Here is an 11538-nt window from a genome sequence, read left to right as displayed (position 1 = left end):
TTAGTGATTTTTTTCATATAGCATGTTGCCTGTATGCAACTGAACTATAAAAAGTTCATTGCAAAACAGATTACCTTCTGTTCTTTTTGCATAGCAGTCAGAGTTGAAATTTGTTTGCCGCGTCACCAAATTGAGGACATTTTCACAAACTGAGAAATAAACAGATATGCCAATTCTTAGGTGGTTTTGCCTTATCCTTTGGCTATGACTTTTAAAACTAAAGCAATGATATAATAATTACTGAAATTTAGGCATACATGAACAAGTTCTACAGGTAAATAATGGGGCTAAGTATTTTTATGGTTTAGTGTTTTTTTAAAATCCTATTCTGATCTTATAGTTATCATTAGCATTGTAGAGTTATACAATAATTGCATTATAAACATGTTTATAACTCAGCCAAACATTGATTTGTATAATGCTCAAAGACATAAAAGTTGAAATTTCTTACATGTCTTTTGATAAACTGCAGTATTGTTTAAGTATATTTTGTGTTTTTGTTTATTGCTAGAATTTAAGAACTTTATTTAAAAGCAATTTTGAAAGGTTACTAGGTACAGATTTTTGAGCAGTAACTTTTTAAGAACTGTGGCCAGGTGGTTAACAAGTAAACTATATTATGTTGATTTCTTGTACATTATACATTTTGGCCAAAGTACTGTACTTTTGTTGAGTATAAAGCTTCCTTTGCGATTCTCATTATTCTTATAGTGCTTCATTGTGATTGCAACACTTCTAAATGTTTAAATGTTTTAGAAGATTCACTATGAACTTTATTCAGATCTTAAAAGCTAGACTTTTATGAACTGTTCCAGTCTTCCTCCATCCAATTGAAATGTTATAAAAAATGAAAAGCACGTGGAATACTATAGGGAAAATGTTATTATAATGCACCTTGATATAGTATATAAATTATCTTCTATTTATTACAGTATGTCCCAATAAATAATGATAGCTATAATCCATAGGTTCTCTACAGAAGTCAAAACTAATAAGAGGGTCATTTGGTTTTGACTTTTTTTTTTTTCGCATGGGCAAGCACCGGGAAGCAAACCTGGGTCTGTGGCACGGCAGGTGAGAACTCTGCCACTGTGCCACCATTGCCCTCCCTAAACCATATTGTTTTTTTTTTGTTTTTTTTTTAACATGCGCAGGCATTGGGATCAAACCCGGGTCTCCGGCATGGCAGGCAAGAACTCTGCCACTGAGCTACCGTGGTCCTGCCCATTCAGTTTTTATATTATGAAGACAAAAATACATTTGAAAAATAATGGTAGAGCATCTCTGCTTAGGCATGGGGAAAGAATCATTATCAGGTCTATAAATGTAAATATTCAGCTTAGATCTTCAAGACTGGCTTAATATGGACCAGTTTTATTAGACAAAAAACAAACATAACCCAAGTCTGTACGAATAATTTTATCTTCTTTGAAAACCTAAATATTGTGCTTTCCAGCCTCTTAACATTTAAATATAAATGTTAATTATATATATTTTAGTAATTTCTTAAAGCATACTAGTGCTTATCCATATTCATATTTATTCATTGAGTACAATATAATTCTTGTAATACAGTTCTGCTATTTGGTGACAAATAATGCCAGTTATAAATCTAAATGATGATCTCAAAGGTCAAGTTGATAGTTATAAATAAAGTTCAACTTTGACCAGTTTTTGTAGGTTACATGTGTCAAATCCAAAAGTAGCCTTAAGTGTTTAAGACATTAAAATAGAACTGAAATGAAGTTTAGGAAAAACCTGTATATCTTACAGCAAATGGTAGTGCAAGTTTGAAAGGTGTGATGAGCACTAGGTGTTTGGTCTTTTGGGCCTTAATTTTCTCTTTTTTCTAAGGATTCTTGGAAATGTTTACTTCAGAATACCTTGGCACATGATTGAACAGTGAAGTTTTATTTGATTAAAGTTAAGAGGAAATTATTTTATGTAGCATTGAAACCTTAACGGTTTTCTGACACTTTTCAAATTATGTTCAAATCTCCCCCAATATTTTTTTCTTCACAGAAAATATCATCACAAATCTTTTCTGTATTCAGTTAATATTTCATTTTTGTACTATCTAGATTATTTTTTGCTTTTTAGATTGGTTCTCTTTTGTGCAGGTATTATTGACAGATAATCTTCCAACTTTTGAAGACTCTTGTTGATACTGAGAAATGCAACTTATTACAAGCAGTAAATTCAGCTCATGCTAACATATATTTAGAGACATCTTGCTGTGCTTAGAGCTGTCATTTGTGTCATTTTGCTAAGCTTATCAATTTATTACTCCATCAAAATAGTGCAGATATTCTGAGAAACAATATAAAATTGCTGTCAACAATTGAAGAGTGTTTAAACTATCCCTTATAATAAGTTCCTGTCTATAGAGGAAATATAGAAACTAACAAAACTTGAATGTAGCCACACTTAGCAGTGCTAAGTGGACCCTGTGGTTATATGTAAGTTTAATGAAACACTAAGTCCGGTATTCAGTAGATACCATCGATTTTATATATGTGATATTTTATTTGCAATATGTAAATCTGGCTTAATTCCAGGCCACTCATATTTGTGCTAAGATTTTATATTCCTATTAGGCTAAACTCTTGACTATTGTATCTAATGGTTTGATGTTTTGAACAAATATTTATTAGCCTAGAAGTATTTTGGTATATAGACAGAACACCAAACTGGGAGTTAGAAAGTCTGGAATCTTTTGCTAAATTAGCCATGTGACCTTGAACAAGTCACTGGGCCTTAATTTCACAGCTATAATGTGAGAAGGTTGTAGGGTGATGCTTAACTTAAACCTTCATTGTTTTGATGAGCAAGATTGTGTTTGTGGATGTTGTTTAACTCCAGTATTGTAGCATTACAGGTGATCAATTTAGAAGAATTATGACTTAGAAAGTGGCCTTCTTGCTGTTTCTCTTAAATATTAGTCTGTAGATTTTGGTTTTTCCTGCTTTTGAATTAGTCACTAAGTATTCTAAATTAGTTCCTAAATATATTAACTAGATTAATTTTGAATCGGAGTTGTTTTCTATTGCCTGCTAATAAAGAAAATCTGATTTTAGTTCTGATGATCAGTAATTGCTGATATAAATGGGAATTTATGTGCTGTTTTTTCATACCAGTATATTCAATGCCAAGTCAACCTGATACTCATTTTTCATTCATGCTCTACATTTGTAACTTATCCTGAAATGGGTACATTTATTATATCTTTAAATACTTTATGTCTCTCTGGTTGAAAACAGAAGACTGTTTTAAAATGATATATTCAGTTACTTTCTCCACATTCCCTAGTTTTTAAACAGGAGGAAATTTTAAAGTTACTTCAAGATATACCTCCATGGTCTTAATAATCAAATCATTCTATAAGTTTTGTGTTTTTAGGTTATTAATCTCATATAGATGCAGATGAACCACAGGTGTATCAAAAGGAGATATTTTCCCCGTTTTTAATACTAGATGCTTGCAGTGTTTTTTTAAGTTTACATTTTACCTAGATACATTTTACACACTAAGACCTTTATTTGTGGTAGATTCTATTGCTTTATTACCTAGAGAAACATGTATAAGATGACAAAATAGGATAAGAAAAATTCAGGTTTGGTGACTTAATTCCATCAGAATTGTCTAAAATATTTTAATCAGAACCTTCCTTTTACATGAAGTAAAATTTATGGCTCATCCTGCCTACACATACCAACTGGCCCAGATCCACTATTAGAATATTTTTAAAAAATACGTCAGTAGGATTTTGCTTTAGGCATATTAAAGGTGATGCAGACTTATCAAATATATTTAATTTTTGGGTCATGTGCCATTACTACTCTAGAAAACTGCAAGAGTCTCTGCATTATTCTCAAGTGTGATTTTTAATTTATAAAGTACTTTTTCTTCACACCATTGAGGGCAATTTTTCTCCCCATAGTTTCATTGTTATTTTAAAATGTAAGTTTCTTTAGCTTCTTAACGGCAGTTGTTCAAGCTTACCAATGTTCTCTCCCTCCACACCAAACCCCAATTTTTTTTTTTTGATAAGGAATCAAGAAGACTTTGTGATAGTCCAGTATCACAAACTAATTTGGGTGAGATTCTAGATCCAGATTGTAGTTAGAACAAACACATTGCTTAGATTCTGGGCACTACAACCAGAGAAGTCATATTTGTTTAAGTGTTGAAATAAATAATATACAGAATATTGAATTAGTAGATTTGAGGTACAGAGTTAATATATGAGGTGTGCTTATAAAATAATACTTTAAAAGAGTATATAGCATTTCAATCCAAATGAGCATCATTTTCCAATTAGGCTATTGTTGCGCAAATGTTTATGGAACTGCTGTTAGAGTTTATAATGTTCTTTTAAATAGTCTTGGTGGTGGAAGATGGTTTTTTTAAAATGTTTTGCAGCAGTCAATAAATGTTTTAGACCCAAATCTACTGAATAAAGGTGAGTGACTAAGGTTTGGCAGGATAAAGGTATGACTAAAGGAATTAGACTGTCTTTCTCACATGGAAATGGGTGGCATGGTCTGTATGAGAACCAAATTTAAAGCCTCAAGCCTAACCTTGGAAATAAAAGGAGTTAATCAAATTATATTTCAACATGACTTCAAGTATTCCTTTCTATATTTGTTGAAAACACCTATTTCATAGGTTAAATTTATTCAGTTTTGTTTGTTAAAGTGATCACTAAAATGCTGGCTTTTTTTTTAAACAAAGTCACTTCATTGAGGTTGTAATTCAAGTGAGTTTTATGAAATTCCTATCTTGTAATGCAAAGCATCATCAATTTTTTGGTTCGAAGTAGCTAAATGAAATACCACCCCATCCTTAAATACTGAAGGTACATTCTGTTGAGAACCTATTCCTAAGGAGTTGAATCCATGGAGTTAACATGGACTGATGGAATGACTATACTAGAATCGTAAAAAGCCAAGGCTTATTGAACTAATAAAACCACAATATAAGTTCTGTGATCTATTCTTAAATGCAACTGTGTTTCCATTATTTTTCCAGTGGCAATTTTGCCCTATGTATATCTTCTCAGAACTAGATTGTGAGCCAGAGAGCAGGAATGGTTCAGTGTTTTATTTTTTTGAGAGGGTCATTTATTTCGATCACCCCAGCATCTAGCACAGTGCTTTACACGTGGTAGACGCTCAATAAATGAATTGAATCATACTCATTGGTGTGTAAGGGTAGTTTCTTAATTGTATTCAACTGGGTCCTTGAACTTTATTTTTTAACTACCCATATGTAAACACTGAAATAAAAGATTTGCCCCATTTTATAGTGAACTTAGTTGGGTAAATGAATGTGACAGTATATATCTGCGCACCATTCAGTCCCCCACTAGATCGTTGCTTACCAATCTATATTCTTGATGTTCTTCCATGAATAGTCTCTTCATAGACATTTCTCCAGTGCAGATAAACAAATGGCTGTCAAACACATGAAAAGATGCTCAACATAATAAAACATTAGGAAATGTTAATTAAAACCACAATGTGATACCACTTCACACCCACCAAGATGATAGTATTGAAAAAAAATGGAAATTGTTTGCAAGGATGTGGTAAAATCGAAACTCATTTATTGCTGGTGGAAATGTAAAATTGTGCAGCTTCTGTGAAAAACTTGGTGGTTCTACAAAAAGTTAGAAAATTACCATATGATCCAGCAATTCCACCCTTAATTGAATTTCCCCCAAAAGAAGTGAAAACATACTTGAACAAAAACTCCTATATGAATGTTCATAGCAGCAGTTTTCACAGTAGCAAAACTGTGGAAACCCCAAAAATCCATCAAGTCATGAATGGATAAAACAGATTTGATATATGCAATGGAATATTACCCATAAAAAAAATAAAGTGCAGATTCACGCTACAATGTAGCTGAACCTTAAATATGCAATGTGAAGAAGACAGGTGTGATTACATTTAAATGGCAAATTGATAGTTGCCAGATGTTTCAGTTTGCTAAAGCTGCCAGAATGCAATATTCCAGAAATGGAATGACTTTTATAAAGGGAATTTGTTAAGTTGCAGGTTTACGGTTCTAAGGACATAGAAATGTCCAAACTAAGACATCCAGATAAAGATACCTTCACTCCAAAGAAAAGGACCGCTGACATTCAGTGTTTCTCAGCAGGGAAGGCATGTGGTGATGTCTGCTAACTTTGCTCATTTCGTAAGACTTCCACTGGGGTGTTTTCTTTCTGCATCTCCAAAGGTCTCTGGCTATGTGAGCTCTGTTGGCTCTAAAGCTTTTTCCAAAATGGTTCTCTTAGAGGGCTTCAGTAAGCTGTCCCACCTTGAATGGGTGGAGACACATTTCCATGGAAACCATCTAATCGAAAGTTACCACCCACAATTGGATAGGCCGCATCTCCATGGAAACAATAAAAAAGATCCCCACCCAGCAATTATGAATTAGGATTAAAGGACATGGCTTTTCTGGGGTACTCAACAGTTTGAAGCCGGCCCACTAAGAAATGGGACATGGTGAATGGACTCTATGTTATGTGAAAATTTCACCTTTAAAAAAATACTTGTCTCCCTCCTTCCTAAAAATAAATAACTAGGATTAGCTTTTTCCTTTTCTTAAACATGCTATTTCCTGTATATGGAAGCAGCTTAATTATGCTAAGTATTTTTCATAGGCAAGTGTGAGAAATCTACTTGTTTACTGATTGACTTTCAGCGTATTGCATAAAGTTTCATTGCTTTGATCCTCATGAAAAAATGAGATTAGTAATAGCTGCCTTACTTTCCAGAAGTAGTGTTGAAGATTGAGTGAAAGCATATGGAGAATGCACATTAAAAAATAAAAGGACTGTGTGAAAACAAGGACAAAGGAAACAGATGATAAAGATAATTCTGCCTTTTTTTTTCTCCTAAACAAACTTCTACTTTCAAATATTCAAGACAAACATGGTAGTGGGAAGAACTTGAGCTTTGAGGGAAAGACCAGCTTTTAAACCTGCAATTTAGTCTGTGTGGTTTTGGGCAAATTAGTACAATCTTTCCAATATAGATTTTTGGGGGAGTTGAGGGTGGGTGGGGTATATGGTCCAGGAATCGAACCTGGGTCTCCCGCATGGAAGGCAAACATTCTAACACTGAACCTCCCGTGCACCCCCAATATAGATTTATATATACCCATTTGCAAATGAAGAAACAGGCTTTGAGAAACTAAGTTCTTTGTCCTACTAAAGAAACCACGCCCAGGGGCTGAGTCTGTTGCCATATTTTTTACTGATACATTTGCTGTGTGTGTGTATTAGAATGTAAATAAATCTGATAAATGAAAATCTGTGTTCCTGATAAGTAATATAAGGAGTGACTTTTTATTTACTACAATCCAAAGAAATAAAGACACTCCTTAAGAAGAAATTGTAAAGTTCCAGAACAGTATGAAGTTTCATCCCCCAGACAACAGAACCATTTTCTAAAAAGTTACCATACTTAAGACAGATATTAAAAGATAAATAGCTTCTGTAATCACAAGGCAATACTAGGAACTGATCACAAAAGTTTTAACTAATCTCTATTGAATTTTTTTAATTGTTTAAGCCTTTATTCAAAGATTATTGATTCCTTAAAAATGTCTTTAACATTTATTCTTTTGCTTCTTTAAAAGAATATACACCTTAGAGGTATGTATGCTTATGTGTGGGAAGTTACATATACATTCGAAAGAGTGTTCAGAGAAACATTGTTTACAAAATGAGTAGCATTAATTATTATTTGGAACATTTCAAATACTACCAACAATGAATGAACAGAAGTTCAGGGAAAAAATGTGAAATCTTAACTTTTTTTTATTAAAAAGAAAGAATGAAAGTAAACTAAACATTTGCTTCAAGAAAAATTTTAAAAATCATAATGAATTATGTCTTTGCAGGAGGACCATGTCTCAAGAAGGTTTTAACAAATTAATGAATCAAGTAAAAGGAGAAAAAGATGTTATTGAATAAATCATTTTGAATAAATTATTGAACAAATAAAAAATATTCTTGAATAAATCATTTAACTGGTTCTGTCAAAATAACTATAAAATGTGATAAATTAGTTTTCTTCCTGTTTATATATATATTTTAATTTTTCTGCAGTGACCACCTATTCATTTAACACATATTTTATCATTGTACTTGCCACTAAGTCAAACTCTAATATAGGTACAGTGGGCAAAATAGGCAAGGTCCTTGTATCAAACAGCTCATTATCTGCTGGGAAAAAGAAAGAAATAATACGGAAATTATACTAGGGAATCATGAAGGTGTTACACTTTGTCTCATTTCTCTCTTCCCCTTTTGGTAAGGAAGGCTTTCTCAGTCCCGTGATGCCAGGTCCCAGCTCATTCCAGGATTTCTGTCCCACTTTGCCAGGGAGATTTATATCTCTGGGAGTCATGTCCCATGTAGTGGGGAGGTCAGTGAGTTCACCTGCTGAGTTGACTTAGAGAGAGAGGCCACATCTGAGCAACAAAAGAGGTTCTCTGGGGATGACTCTCAGGCCTAATTTTAAGTAGGCTTAGCCCATCCTTTGCAGGAATAAGGCTCATAGGGGTGAAACCCAAGATCAAGGGTTTGGTCTACTGATTTGGCTGTCCCCACTGCTTGCAGGAATATCAGAAATTCTCCAAATGGGGAAGTTGAATATGTCCTTCTTTCTCCCCAGTCCCCAAAGGGACTTTGCAAAGACCTCTTTATTCACTGCCCAAATTACTCTGGAATATATCGAGCATCACACTAACCTGGACAAAGCAACAGAATCTCTCACCCTATTCAAGATTCTATGTACTTACGGAATTCAATTAAACTGACCATACTAGTTAAATTAGGAAATGCACTATGAAGCTATAAATGCTGCACCAAATAAACATCTCTACCTTCAGTCTTACTCAGAAGTTGAAGTTTTAAAATATGGACAATATCATCTTTTACCCTGTATTTTGATTTATGTTAGTCCTATTCAGATACGCTTCATTCACACCTCTAGTTGAAGCATAATCCCATTTCAACTTTTTAAAAATATTTTTATTGATAAGTCTGTAATAAAGGACTTTTAAAGTGAAAGAAAGTATTTGGATTTCAAACTGAATAGATTTTTCTTCCCAAGAAAATAGGAACAACCATCTACCCCAACACAAAGCCTGGACGCTGAAGACTGAATGTGCCTATCCCACTCCCCTCACTGCCCCCCAACACGGAGTTTATTCTCCACATTAACATGGCTTTACTATTCCATTGTCTTCACTTTGCATAACATTTTTATTCCAGGAGTCTCTGGCTAAAGCAAACAAATAACTGTTCAATGCTTCAATGGGAAGCATTACAACCTATTGGATTTTTGAACATCAAAATCACTAGTTGAAAAAAAAGAGTTGTGTTCCAGGAAGATGGCTGAATAGAGTAGCTCAAGATTAGCGCTGCTCCACGGAAAAGTTAGAGATGGGACAGGAGGGTGACTGAGGCGGCAATTCAGGAGTGCAGCTGACCTGGGAGAAGCTTCCACACCACAAGGGGCAGCCCTGGTTGCAGAGGCCAAGGAACTGAGAAGCAGACGGCTGGAGCCTGGCATGGAATGTATAGCAGGAGCCAAGGACTAGGAAGTAAGCCAGGCCACTTTCCTTGGGTGCGCTATCCTCACCAGCACAGCCCTGTGACCAGAGACTCACCCCACACACCACACATGTGAACCCCATCACCCGCTCCCATTTCCTGTACTCCAGGCACCCTCACCCCACCTGCCCCTAGTGCACGTATCTGCCCCACACCCCCACCCCAAGTGCAGCCCAACCCACCTCTCCTGCACCCCTCCCGAGCCCTAGCTCCCCCTCCCTGTTCCCTGCAGACTGTTGCCAGCACATAAAGGCTGTGAGCACTAACCTCCATACCTAGGCTACCCCCATCCCCCACCCATAGTTTCACACAGCCTCACCTCGCCCCCCTGGCTCTGCACATCAGTTTACGGCACTCCCAGGCCTGCACATGTGCACAGGCCACCAATCACGTCATTCAGCTCTGGTAACTGCGATTTATAGCAGTCCTAGAACCTATGTGCAAGGCCCTCAGCCACACTTTCCAGCTCTGAGAAAGTGCTGACCTGCACAGCCAGGTCACATTTGCCTGCAATCCATGAAGGCATAACACCAACCTGCTGCCACAGCTCTATGCATGTGCACAAAGGGTCCCATGTCTTAGACCAGCACACACCAGGGTTATGCCCCCATTCCACTGCACCCGCACAACTACATCCTCCCTGGCCGCTGGACAACTACGTTCACAAGCATCAGCATAACATCCCCAACCTGTGCCTATACCTGCCCTGAAACAAATCACCACATTGAGTTCCCCACCCCATACCCTGCTTCCTGCTGTACAACCATCCTGCAAACACAAGGCCTTAGAGCACTGACAGAAATCAACTCAAAAGTAAATCAGTTGAGATATTTGCACGCCATGAAGACAGCAGAAAATCACTAAGCATATCACAATGCAGACAGATATAGCTCTGACTAATGACCAAATTAAAACACCAGAGGAGACACAGACATTGGAACAACTAATAAAAGATGTTCATGCAACTCTGATTAATAAAATAAGTGGGATAGAAAATGACATAAAGGAGATCAAGAAGATAGTAGAAGAGCATAAAGAGGAATTTGAAAGCATAAATGCCAAAATAGTGGATATCATGGAGATTAAATACTCTGTTGACCAAATAAAAAACATACTAGAGGCACACAACACCAGATTTTAAGAGACAGAAGAAAGAATAAGTGATATAGAGGACAGGATAACTGACTTCAAAGACTCAAAAGAGCAAATGGCAAAACAGATGGAAAAATTTGAATTGGATCTCAGGGAAATGATAGCTAAAACAAAGCACACATTATAAGAATCACTGGTGTCCCAGATGGATAAGAGAGGAGTAAAGGGCTAGAAAGAGTAGTTGAGGATATAATGGGGATAAACTTCCCAATCTTCATAAAGGACATGAATATACAAGTCAAAGAAATCTAATGAACTCCAAACGGAATAAATCCAAACAGGCCTTCCCCAAGACACATACTAATCAGTCTGTTAAATGTTGAAGAGAAGCAGTAAATCCTAAAAGTAGCAAGAGAAAAACAATCTACTACATACGAGAGAAACTAGATAAGACTGAGTTCAGGCTACTCAACTAGCACCCTGGAGGCAAGACGGCAGTGTTATGATACATTCAAGATCCTGAAATAGAAAGACTTCTAGCCAAGAATTCTGTACCCAGACAAATTGTCCTTCAAAACTGAGGGAGGGATTAAAGTTTTCATAGACAAAGAAGTCCTGAAATAATCTGTCAACAAGAGACTGGCCCTTCAAGAAATACTAAAAGGAGTTCTGTTGGTTGAAAAAAAAAGACAGGAAAGGGAGATCTTCAAGAGGGCACAGAATTAAACAGCACCAGTAAGGGTAATTTAAAGAATAAAAAGAGAAAGAGGGAAAAGAATATATAGATCTGACAAATAAAGTTAAAA

At 35.7% G+C, this 11538-nt stretch overlaps 1 long non-coding RNA gene across 1 annotated transcript in view; it reads right to left on the bottom strand.

The window, feature by feature from the left end:
• Positions 1 to 5383: 5383 nt before the first annotated feature.
• LOC143688748 (uncharacterized) overlaps positions 5384 to 11538 on the bottom strand; it is a 79543-nt gene continuing 73388 nt past the window's right edge. Inside the window, exon 3 of the long non-coding RNA XR_013178261.1 lies at positions 5384 to 5456. This is a non-coding gene — a long non-coding RNA (uncharacterized LOC143688748). The remainder of the gene's footprint in view (positions 5457 to 11538) is intronic.

The sequence above is a fragment of the Tamandua tetradactyla genome, chromosome 6 (genome assembly GCF_023851605.1).
Source record: "Tamandua tetradactyla isolate mTamTet1 chromosome 6, mTamTet1.pri, whole genome shotgun sequence".
Lineage (NCBI taxonomy): Eukaryota > Metazoa > Chordata > Mammalia > Pilosa > Myrmecophagidae > Tamandua > Tamandua tetradactyla.
This window is presented reverse-complemented; position numbering and strand designations above follow the sequence as displayed.